At 34.3% G+C, this 12,682-nt stretch overlaps 1 non-coding gene across 1 annotated transcript; it reads right to left on the minus strand.

Annotated features, from left to right (window-relative positions):
• Positions 1-11,653: 11,653 nt before the first annotated feature.
• Positions 11,654-11,735, minus strand: Trnas-cga. Its single transcript has one exon. It is a non-coding gene; the product is annotated as a tRNA-Ser (tRNA).
• Positions 11,736-12,682: the final 947 nt, after the last annotated feature.

Genomic DNA, 12,682 nt, shown 5'->3' on the forward strand with positions numbered 1-12,682 from the left:
ACAGGCGGGCTCACGGCGTTAATGCTACAGCCGCTACCGATGATGAAACTAACAGATTGACAGACAGAACAAGTAGCCCAATAGAGCCTTATAATAGTCCTAGCACTTCATCATACACACCCTCCGTCCAGTCATCACCTTCCACTATTAGCTTAAATACAGAACCACACTTACCAGCTTTGAATGTTGCGCGGGAGGCGAATGCCTTTTTGCCCGCGTCCACCAAGGCTGGAAAACCGAGAGTTCGCATGAGATGGAGCAAAGAGGTAAACTCATTTATCATGCGAACATATTACTATATTACCAATTTAGAGACTGACATGACCACATATAGACAGAAGATGCATGAACTTTTTACACAAGAATACCCAGGGATTACGGTTACAGAACAGCGAATTTCCGATCAGAGAAGAACTATAGTAAAAAACAAACTACTAACCGAAGACGAATTGAACCGATTAAAAGAAGAAGCACGTATACAGCTACAACAACACGACGTTACTACACCATTACCCCGAAATCCGTCTCATTCAGAATTTCACTCTCAAACAGAATCTTTTACAATACCAAACACACAAAACACACACACATCAGATATGTCAACACAAACTGAATCTGTAACGATAATATTAGAAAACGAAGTTAATACTTTAAACGCAAAAAATCCGATTACTGAAACGTACATACAAGAAATATATGATAAATTTAGTACAACTTTATTGCAATACTCAGGAACGGATCCACTAATACGTCCTCGACTTCCTAAAATAAAATATAGCCCACAACTCTACAATTTAATACAAATATTTAACCAAAACATATTAAATAGATTTATTTCAGAAGATACACAGCTAATAGACATACATACCCTCATATACTGTACAGCATTAGTAATAACAGAAGAAGTAAATCCTAAACAAATAGAAAATATGCAACGCACAAAAACTAAGCGAACTAATAAACCACCGTGGCAACAAAGACTCGAAAAAGATATCGAAAAACTCAGAGCGGACTGCGGTAGACTAACTCAGTATATTTACAATAATAATAGATCAAATAAAGTAGTAAAAAGAGTAGAAGAAATATTCCAAAATTGTATTATACACACTAAACATAACAAAAATAATAGAAAGCCAGAAGAATATTTGGACACGTTAAAACAAAAACTCGCTCTTAAAGTTAATAGACTCCGAAGATACAAAAAAGCACAACAGCGAAGAAATGATAACGCCATCTTTACAACGAATGAAAAACTATTCTATAGAAATTTACAAAAACCACATACTCCCACTAACACAGTAACTGACAGGAACACAGACGTACCTACTAAACAAGATCTAGAAGTATTTTGGTCTGGTATATGGGAAGAACAGGTAAGCCATAATTCAAAAGCATTATGGATAAATGACGAAAAAATAGAATTTAGTATAATAAAAGAGATGGAATTTGTAGAGGTAACCGAAACAGATATAAAAAACATAACAGCAAAATTACACAACTGGAAATCACCAGGCATTGACAAGATACACAACTTCTGGTATAAAAAATTAACATCATTACATAAATGCATAGCGAAAAATCTAACACATGTCGTATTAGGACAACAGAAAATACCCGAATTCATGACAATAGGAATAACTTACATGCTACCAAAAACCAAACACTCACCACAACCTTCCCAATACAGACCAATCACATGCCTACCTACAATATACAAAATCTTAACATCAGCCATTACAAACAAAATTAACACACACATAGAACAACACAATATAATAGCAGAAGAACAAAAGGGGTGCAGGCGGGCCCATATGGGATGCAAGGAACAATTAGTTATTGATTCCACAATTCACAAACATGCTGCCACAAAAAATAGAAATCTCCATTGCACTTATATAGATTATCAGAAAGCTTTTGATAGTATTCCACACTCTTGGTTAATTCAAATATTAGAAATATATAAGATAAACCCAAAAATAATAGACTTCTTGCGTAAAATAATGTCATACTGGAAAACAACACTACACCTTAACTATGGCCAAAATACTATCGTTACACGACAGATACAGATTAAGAAAGGGATCTATCAAGGTGATTCCTTGAGTCCCCTATGGTTCTGCCTCGCCCTTAACCCCTTATCGCATCTATTACACCGTTGTCGAGTAGGATATCCTCTTAAAAGTATAGAGGAAACCATTATATCACATCTGATTTATATGGACGACATAAAATTATATGCAAAGAGCGATAAAGACATGAAAAAACTAATAGAAGTAACAAAAGAGTTTAGCACCGATATCAACATGCAATTTGGATTAGATAAGTGCAAAACAATACATTTAATAAAAGGCAAAATAAAACCGGGTAACTACGCAATAACTTCTTCTGATACAATAACAGCTATGGAACCAACAGATTTATATAAAAACTTAGGCTATAATCAACTTAAAGGACTCGATCATACATCAATCAAACATACACTTACAATAGAATATAAAAGACGAATAAACGTTATATGTAAAACTCAACTCTCTGGGAAAAATCTTATAAAAGCCATTAATACATATGCTATACCTATACTGACATACTCATTTGGAATTATAAAATGGACTAAAACTGACATAGAACAAATAGAACGAAATACACGCACAATTCTAACAAAACACAATAATCTCCACCCTAAATCTGCAATAGAGCGCCTAACACTCAAAAGACAAAATGGAGGAAGGGGATTGATAGATATTTATAATCTCTGGCAAAAACAAATTAATACACTAAAAACATTCTTTCATTTAAAATCTCGCACTAGTGATATACATAAAGCAATAGTTGTAAATGACATTAACTACACCCCATTAAATTTAAATGAGCAAGGATATCATATGAATGACTGTATTGATGATCCTCAAAAGCAAAAACTAGAAAACTGGAAAAAGAAGGTACTACACGGACGCCACCCACATGACTTAGAACAGCCCCACATTAATACAATAGCATCAAACAAATGGCTCAAAATAGGAAACCTTTTCCCAGAAACCGAAGGTTTCATTATAGCAATCCAAGACCAAATCATTAACACGAAAAACTACAGAAAATATATTATCAAAGATCCCTCTATCACAAATGATAAATGCCGTAAATGTCATATCCAACCAGAGACTATACAACACATAACAGGAGCGTGCATAACCCTTACACAGACAGACTACACTCATAGACATAACCAAGTAAGCAATATCGTTCATCAAAAACTAGCACTCAAACACAAACTTATACAAAACACAAAAACGCCATATTACAAATACATACCACAAACAATCTTAGAAAATGCCACACACAAAATGTATTACGATCGAGGCATTCTTACTGATAAGACCATTCACTATAACAGACCAGATATAACTCTACAAGACAAAATAAATAAAGTCACTTACCTTATAGACATAGCAGTACCCAATACGCACAATCTACAGAAAACTATCGCTGAAAAAATAAATAAATATAATGAGCTCAAGGAAGAAGTTACAAGAATCTGGAAACAAGAAAAAGTGTACATCATCCCTATAGTTATCTCCACAACTGGTGTCGTCCCAAACCATCTCCTCCATAGTCTAAAATTATTAGATCTAAATGAGTCCCTTTATATCCCAATACAGAAGGCTGCTATCTTGAACACATGTAGAATAGTAAGAAAGTTCATGCAATTAGAAGAGACTGACACAACATAATTACTACACATAAATATTACATACATAAATAACACACACCACATACTGCATTCACTTGATTTATATCCGTGAATGTAGTTTACACCAGCTTAAAGGCTGAGAAAAACAAAATTTCCGAAAATAATAATAAGCCCCCCGAAACCCAACCACACGTCCTGATTGACCATCTAATCACGTGGGGGGCGGACACACGATAATTAAATTACTGGCGTGGCAAACGTGGCAATGGTAACCCATTTAGTATGGAGACGCGTAGTAAGAAGAAACGTATAGGGCCGCTACCCGGGGGCGATCGCCGGGGCACACCTGGAGCTGGCGCTGGGTGTGACAGCATGCGGACCGTCAGCGGTGAGGAGTTGAGCAGGCGGGCTTCTCCCGATAAAATCCACACTACAGCCGGTCGTCGTGAGTTGAACAGGCGGGCTCACGGCGTTAATGCTACAGCCGCTACCGATGATGAAACTAACAGATTGACAGACAGAACAAGTAGCCCAATAGAGCCTTATAATAGTCCTAGCACTTCATCATACACACCCTCCGTCCAGTCATCACCTTCCACTATTAGCTTAAATACAGAACCACACTTACCAGCTTTGAATGTTGCGCGGGAGGCGAATGCCTTTTTGCCCGCGTCCACCAAGGCTGGAAAACCGAGAGTTCGCATGAGATGGAGCAAAGAGGTAAACTCATTTATCATGCGAACATATTACTATATTACCAATTTAGAGACTGACATGACCACATATAGACAGAAGATGCATGAACTTTTTACACAAGAACACCCAGGGATTACGGTTACAGAACAGCGAATTTCCGATCAGAGAAGAACTATAGTAAAAAACAAACTACTAACCGAAGACGAATTGAACCGATTAAAAGAAGAAGCACGTATACAGCTACAACAACACGACGTTACTACACCATTACCCCGAAATCCGTCTCATTCAGAATTTCACTCTCAAACAGAATCTTTTACAATACCAAACACACAAAACACACACACATCAGATATGTCAACACAAACTGAATCTGTAACGATAATATTAGAAAACGAAGTTAATACTTTAAACGCAAAAAATCCGATTACTGAAACGTACATACAAGAAATATATGATAAATTTAGTACAACTTTATTGCAATACTCAGGAACGGATCCACTAATACGTCCTCGACTTCCTAAAATAAAATATAGCCCACAACTCTACAATTTAATACAAATATTTAACCAAAACATATTAAATAGATTTATTTCAGAAGATACACAGCTAATAGACATACATACCCTCATATACTGTACAGCATTAGTAATAACAGAAGAAGTAAATCCTAAACAAATAGAAAATATGCAACGCACAAAAACTAAGCAAACTAATAAACCACCGTGGCAACAAAGACTCGAAAAAGATATCGAAAAACTCAGAGCGGACTGCGGTAGACTAACTCAGTATATTTACAATAATAATAGATCAAATAAAGTAGTAAAAAGAGTAGAAGAAATATTCCAAAATTGTATTATACACACTAAACATGACAAAAATAATAGAAAGCCAGAACAATATTTGGACACGTTAAAACAAAAACTCGCTCTTAAAGTTAATAGACTCCGAAGATACAAAAAAGCACAACAGCGAAGAAATGATAACGCCATCTTTACAACGAATGAAAAACTCTTCTATAGAAATTTACAAAAACCACATACTCCCACTAACACAGTAACTGACAGGAACACAGACGTACCTACTAAACAAGATCTAGAAGTATTTTGGTCTGGTATATGGGAAGAACAGGTAAGCCATAATTCAAAAGCATTATGGATAAATGACGAAAAAATAGAATTTAGTATAATAAAAGAGATGGAATTTGTAGAGGTAACCGAAACAGATATAAAAAACATAACAGCAAAATTACACAACTGGAAATCACCAGGCATTGACAAGATACACAACTTCTGGTATAAAAAATTAACATCATTACATAAATGCATAGCGAAAAATCTAACACATGTCGTATTAGGACAACAGAAAATACCCGAATTCATGACAATAGGAATAACTTACATGCTACCAAAAACCAAACACTCACCACAACCTTCCCAATACAGACCAATCACATGCCTACCTACAATATACAAAATCTTAACATCAGCCATTACAAACAAAATTAACACACACATAGAACAACACAATATAATAGCAGAAGAACAAAAGGGGTGCAGGCGGGCCCATATGGGATGCAAGGAACAATTAGTTATTGATTCCACAATTCACAAACATGCTGCCACAAAAAATAGAAATCTCCATTGCACTTATATAGATTATCAGAAAGCTTTTGATAGTATTCCACACTCTTGGTTAATTCAAATATTAGAAATATATAAGATAAACCCAAAAATAATAGACTTCTTGCGTAAAATAATGTCATACTGGAAAACAACACTACACCTTAACTATGGCCAAAATACTATCGTTACACGACAGATACAGATTAAGAAAGGGATCTATCAAGGTGATTCCTTGAGTCCCCTATGGTTCTGCCTCGCCCTTAACCCCTTATCGCATCTATTACACCGTTGTCGAGTAGGATATCCTCTTAAAAGTATAGAGGAAACCATTATATCACATCTGATTTATATGGACGACATAAAATTATATGCAAAGAGCGATAAAGACATGAAAAAACTAATAGAAGTAACAAAAGAGTTTAGCACCGATATCAACATGCAATTTGGATTAGATAAGTGCAAAACAATACATTTAATAAAAGGCAAAATAAAACCGGGTAACTACGCAATAACTTCTTCTGATACAATAACAGCTATGGAACCAACAGATTTATATAAAAACTTAGGCTATAATCAACTTAAAGGACTCGATCATACATCAATCAAACATACACTTACAATAGAATATAAAAGACGAATAAACGTTATATGTAAAACTCAACTCTCTGGGAAAAATCTTATAAAAGCCATTAATACATATGCTATACCTATACTGACATACTCATTTGGAATTATAAAATGGACTAAAACTGACATAGAACAAATAGAACGAAATACACGCACAATTCTAACAAAACACAATAATCTCCACCCTAAATCTGCAATAGAGCGCCTAACACTCAAAAGACAAAATGGAGGAAGGGGATTGATAGATATTTATAATCTCTGGCAAAAACAAATTAATACACTAAAAACATTCTTTCATTTAAAATCTCGCACTAGTGATATACATAAAGCAATAGTTGTAAATGACATTAACTACACCCCATTAAATTTAAATGAGCAAGGATATCAAATGAATGACTGTATTGATGATCCTCAAAAGCAAAAACTAGAAAACTGGAAAAAGAAGGTTCTACACGGACGCCACCCACATGACTTAGAACAGCCCCACATTAATACAATAGCATCAAACAAATGGCTCAAAATAGGAAACCTTTTCCCAGAAACCGAAGGTTTCATTATAGCAATCCAAGACCAAATCATTAACACGAAAAACTACAGGAAATATATTATCAAAGATCCCTCTATCACAAATGATAAATGCCGTAAATGTCATATCCAACCAGAGACTATACAACACATAACAGGAGCGTGCATAACCCTTACACAGACAGACTACACTCATAGACATAACCAAGTAAGCAATATCGTTCATCAAAAACTAGCACTCAAACACAAACTTATACAAAACACAAAAACGCCATATTACAAATACATACCACAAACAATCTTAGAAAATGCCACACACAAAATGTATTACGATCGAGGCATTCTTACCGATAAGACCATTCACTATAACAGACCAGATATAACTCTACAAGACAAAATAAATAAAGTCACTTACCTTATAGACATAGCAGTACCCAATACGCACAATCTACAGAAAACTATCGCTGAAAAAATAAATAAATATAATGAGCTCAAGGAAGAAGTTACAAGAATCTGGAAACAAGAAAAAGTGTACATCATCCCTATAGTTATCTCCACAACTGGTGTCCCTCCCATCCATCTCCTCCATAGTCTAAAATTATTAGATCTAAATGAGTCCCTTTATATCCCAATACAGAAGGCTGCTATCTTGAACACATGTAGAATAGTAAGAAAGTTCATGCAATTAGAAGAGACTGACACAACATAATTACTACACATAAATATTACATACATAAATAACACACACCACATACTGCATTCACTTGATTTATATCCGTGAATGTAGTTTACACCAGCTTAAAGGCTGAGAAAAACAAAATTTCCGAAAATAATAATAATAGTTTATTTGCTCGAATATGGGTAAACAAAGGTATTTCATACATTTACAGTGGTCCAACATATTCTGCCGATTTGGCGTGCAAATATTTTTGAAGAAAATAATAATACTATTAATGAATTTACTACAATTACAGATATAAAGTTTATAGTTTTACAATTTAAATAAATATTTTCAATTTCATCATTATAAATAAATAGTTATTTGTCAATTAATTCAAATAAAGTTACAATATTATTTATAATTTAAAATTTGTCGTCAAAAAATTCATTTATACTATAATACAGTTTATCTATCAGTAATTTAAAACAAAAATTCTTAAATAAATTTAGAGACAATTCTTTACAATTTCTGGGTAGGTGGTTGTAAATGCGTATGGCCATGCAATATACATTGTTGTGATACAAAGCTAATCGTTGAGCTGGAACGTACAGTTTGTCCTTAAATCTGCTACGCGTATTTATTACATCACAATTTCGTTTAAACAAATAAATATTTTTATGAACAAATATACTAATTTCATATATGTATAGGCAAGGAACGGGTAATATATTTAGACTTTTAAATATGGGTTTACAGCTCTCGGTGAAATGAATATTATAAATAGTTCTTATACATTTTTTTTGTGTCTTAAATGCAACATGCAAGTCCACAGAATTACCCCATATTACAATACCATATCTTAGCAAAGATTCAACATATCCATGGTAAGCTGTAATTGCAGCTGTAACAGAAACTATTTGGCTTATACGCCTCAATGCATATATAAATTTATCAATCTTGGTACATACATTTTCAATATGATTCTTCCAGTTACAATATTTATCTATTATTATGCCCAAAAACTTTGTATTATTAGCTTCTGATATATCAGTTTTGTCAAAATTAATTTTAATGGCCTGTAATTTACTTCTATAAGTTTGAAATGTAATAAAATTTGTTTTGTTTAAATTGATTTTTAAATTATTTGCTTTAAGCCAATGAATTACTTTTACTAGAGCTGATTTTAGTTTTTCTTTTAAATTCGTATGATTTTGACATTTAATTAGAATAGTCGTGTCATCAGCAAAGAGAATACATTCATGCTTTATATGATCAGGAAGATCATTTATATACAAAATAAATAGTACATTACATAACTTGCGTAATCATCGTTCTAAAGCCTTAATTACGTCATAAATGGACATTAATTGGCCATATAAAATGTATGAACCTTATAATAAGCAAAACTTAGACAAACTTCCCATACATGATTATGTATACGTAAGTACTTACTTGGTGGTAAGCCCATCTGATTGGTACCACCCACTCATCATATATTCTACTGCCAAGCAGCAATACTGAGTACAGTTGTGTTCCAGTTGAAAGGGTGACTGAGACAGCGTAACTACAGTCACAATGAACATACATCTTAGTGCTCAAGGTTGGTGGCGCATTGGAGGTTAATAAAAGAGCACTGGTGAATTGAGCACGCATTAGCCAATTTACTTGTTCACCAACACATGTTTCTTTTTATGACATAGGTTGTCAGGCGGGCAAATGGCAGACCTGATGGTAAGCGGTTATCACTGTCCATAGATATTAGTGCTATTCGAAAGATGTCGGCATAGCTCAGAGGATAAGCCAGCTGAAGTGGCAGTGGGCCGGTCACATCTATAGAAGAACTGATAGCCGTTGGGGCAAGAAGGTTCTAGAGTGGAGACCGCGAATCGGTAAGCGTAGTGTAGGACGCCCTGCGGCACGGTGGAGCGACGATATACGGTAGGTGGCCGGTAGAACATGGATGAGAAGGGCTGACGATCGGGTTCAGTGGCGCGCCTTGGGGGAGGCCTACGTCCATTAGTGGAAAATAACACAGGTTGCTCATAATGATGATGAAACATACCTTACAACACCAATGTGTCACCAACCTGGGGAGCTAAGATGTTATGCCTGTAGTTACACTAGCTCACTTACATTCAAACTGGAATACAATAATACCAAGTATTACTGGTCAACGGTAGAATATATGATCAGTGGGTGGTACCTACCCAGATAGGCTTGCTTCGTATCACCAAGTAAAGCACTTGGTGATATATTGAAGATATTGGTAGGTAGGTAGGTTGGTATATTATTATGGAAGAGGGTACACTATCCCAGGCTTGATGTATTACCATTGTGAAGTTGGAAAAATTGTGTTAAATTTTATCATAGTGTCATTCATATACAATGTTTGTCATTTTTCATATGATTTCATTAAGTGGGATTCACATAATATTGTTGTAAATATAAAATTATGCTCCTGAAGGTATTCCTTCTTTCTTAACATAATTCCAATTTAACCCATGATTGCTTACAGCAATACTACCTATACGGTAACTAACCCTACACGGCTAAAGCTGCCTTCTGTCCGTTTAGAAAATTTTTAGCATTAAATCAAGCTCCTCGAATGAGGATTGACAACACTTAGAAGTTTGTCAGAAGCGTGCATATTTTATCCATACCATATTTTCTTTCGCAGTTGGGCACGGTAGGAATTATTAAAAAACAATTTTACAACAACTTACATTTTAATTAATTGATATTTGCTCTTGAACCCAAGCTCTTTAGTTCAATTCCTCACTATTCTCAGGATCTTTTAGTTGGTTGCGGTTCCACCCAGTCATAATACTACTGTTAAAGAGCATTACATAGGTTTGTTTGTATTCCATATTCAAATATGGAATACAAAAAAATATACAACGGACACTGAATCTAAATTCCCAACGTTGATGGCGCATCGAGAATATAAGAAATGTTTAATAATTCTAACAACGCCTTGTCTTTGGGCATTTGTGACCACTTACCATCAGGTGACCTATTTGTTAGTCTGAATTTCAAATTTGAAGAAACTCTTTCAACTCTACTGCGATTACTTATACATATTTAGCCCATCACATAAACTAATATACTGACGCTGTTTTTTCTCTAGTTTAATATATACGCCACGTTAAACGAACAACTCTTTCGGGACGAAAAGTTCGCAGAAACGTCGACGACGCGACACTCAAAGGCATACTCCACTCCAAAGCTTATTAAAAATACCAACGAGATCAATTTTAATCGAATCCTCGTGAACCCGCACCCCCATACAAGTACGACGAATAAGGTATATTTTTTATTGAATGTAGGATGAGAACCCTAATGGCCTACATATTAAATCGATGGTTGTCTTATTCTTACGCGACTCCGGCAAAGCGAACGGGAATGTAATGATTTTAGCAGAAAATGTGTTAATCTCAATTTTTATTTTACATGTACAAGCTTCTAAGCTTCGAGAGAAGCTATAACTCAGTTATACCAAACCATTGTTAGGCTTCAAATGCATCATCGTGTATATATAACTGACATAATACACCAAGTTACAAAAATAAAAAATATAATGGTATGGAGTAGGTCTCTGTTTAATAGTTTTTATTAACAGATTCCGAAAATGTATAATTTGCACGCATAAGTTCTTTTTTATGTAATAAAGATTACTCGTTATTCGTTTTTTTTAAACGATGCTCTTATTCATTTGTTTCGCTTCTTATTCAAGCTTGTTTCAAATAAAAACAATATTTTAAAATAATTCTCAATACAAACCTAACAATATTCATAGGAAACGTAGATCTCAAAAATATATAAACAAAGTTACGCAGCCGGTAGGATTCGAACCTACGCTCCCAGAGGGAATCTGATTTCGAGTCAGACGCCTTAACCACTCGGCCACGACTGCTATACAAAAGCTTCTCAAAGCTTCAACCTGTTAAGTCAGAAATATGTATCCGCCTTTTAGTATTTAGGACTTATTTGATCCGAAGAGGTGTATAAATTTTAAAAAATGACAATTTTCTCTTAATTATACTCTTCACAAAGCAATTAATAAGTACGAGCATACTTTATTTAACACGAATATATATTCTACTTAATGCCATTATTAAAAAACCAAATATTCGAATAAAATAAATCTCGACTAAAAAACGAGGATAATCTCATATTATAAATAACTTCATTATTAAATACCGAGCGAATTATTTTGTCCCTATTGAAAATACCTGATTCGTAAGTACCTACTGTACACGTAGCTTTCGAGGAAATAAATATTTTAATTTGTTTTATTTATTTGAGTACAAATTCCGCGTGGTTTGACTCACGTTAAAAATTGCACCCTATGGGGGTAACATATTGATAAAGGTTAAATACTTTATCGATACGTGTGTATTTGACTGAATCCCTGAAATAGTTTTTGTGTGTATTTAAATGGGTCGTGGTTAAGATTTAAGTGAATAGTAGTAAGAAGTATATAAAATACTTATCGGTCGTACAATTAAACGGGCAGCTAATATAGTGGCGCGTACTTATAGATAGAACATCTTAGTTTTGCTAGTGATTGTGACATTCAATTATTGTTATTATAAAGTCTTTATTAAAACCAAAATAATTTGATGCCGTCTATTACGCTTTTACTACTGAATCTCTAAACCGATTTTCATATTTGATGAAAATAAGTTTGAATCGCAAGACAGGACAGGCTTACCTTTTTCTAATTAACCCCTAAGAGGATAAAATGTTGCAATATGATTTGTCTGCAAGCTCTTCAATTTCGAAGTTATACATTTATATATTTATATAGGTTTAAAAAAAAGTCACTAAATATACTTGGTAAAGACTTAGAAATTCCAT

Source organism: Vanessa atalanta, chromosome 3, assembly GCF_905147765.1.
Source record: "Vanessa atalanta chromosome 3, ilVanAtal1.2, whole genome shotgun sequence".
NCBI lineage: Eukaryota > Metazoa > Arthropoda > Insecta > Lepidoptera > Nymphalidae > Vanessa > Vanessa atalanta.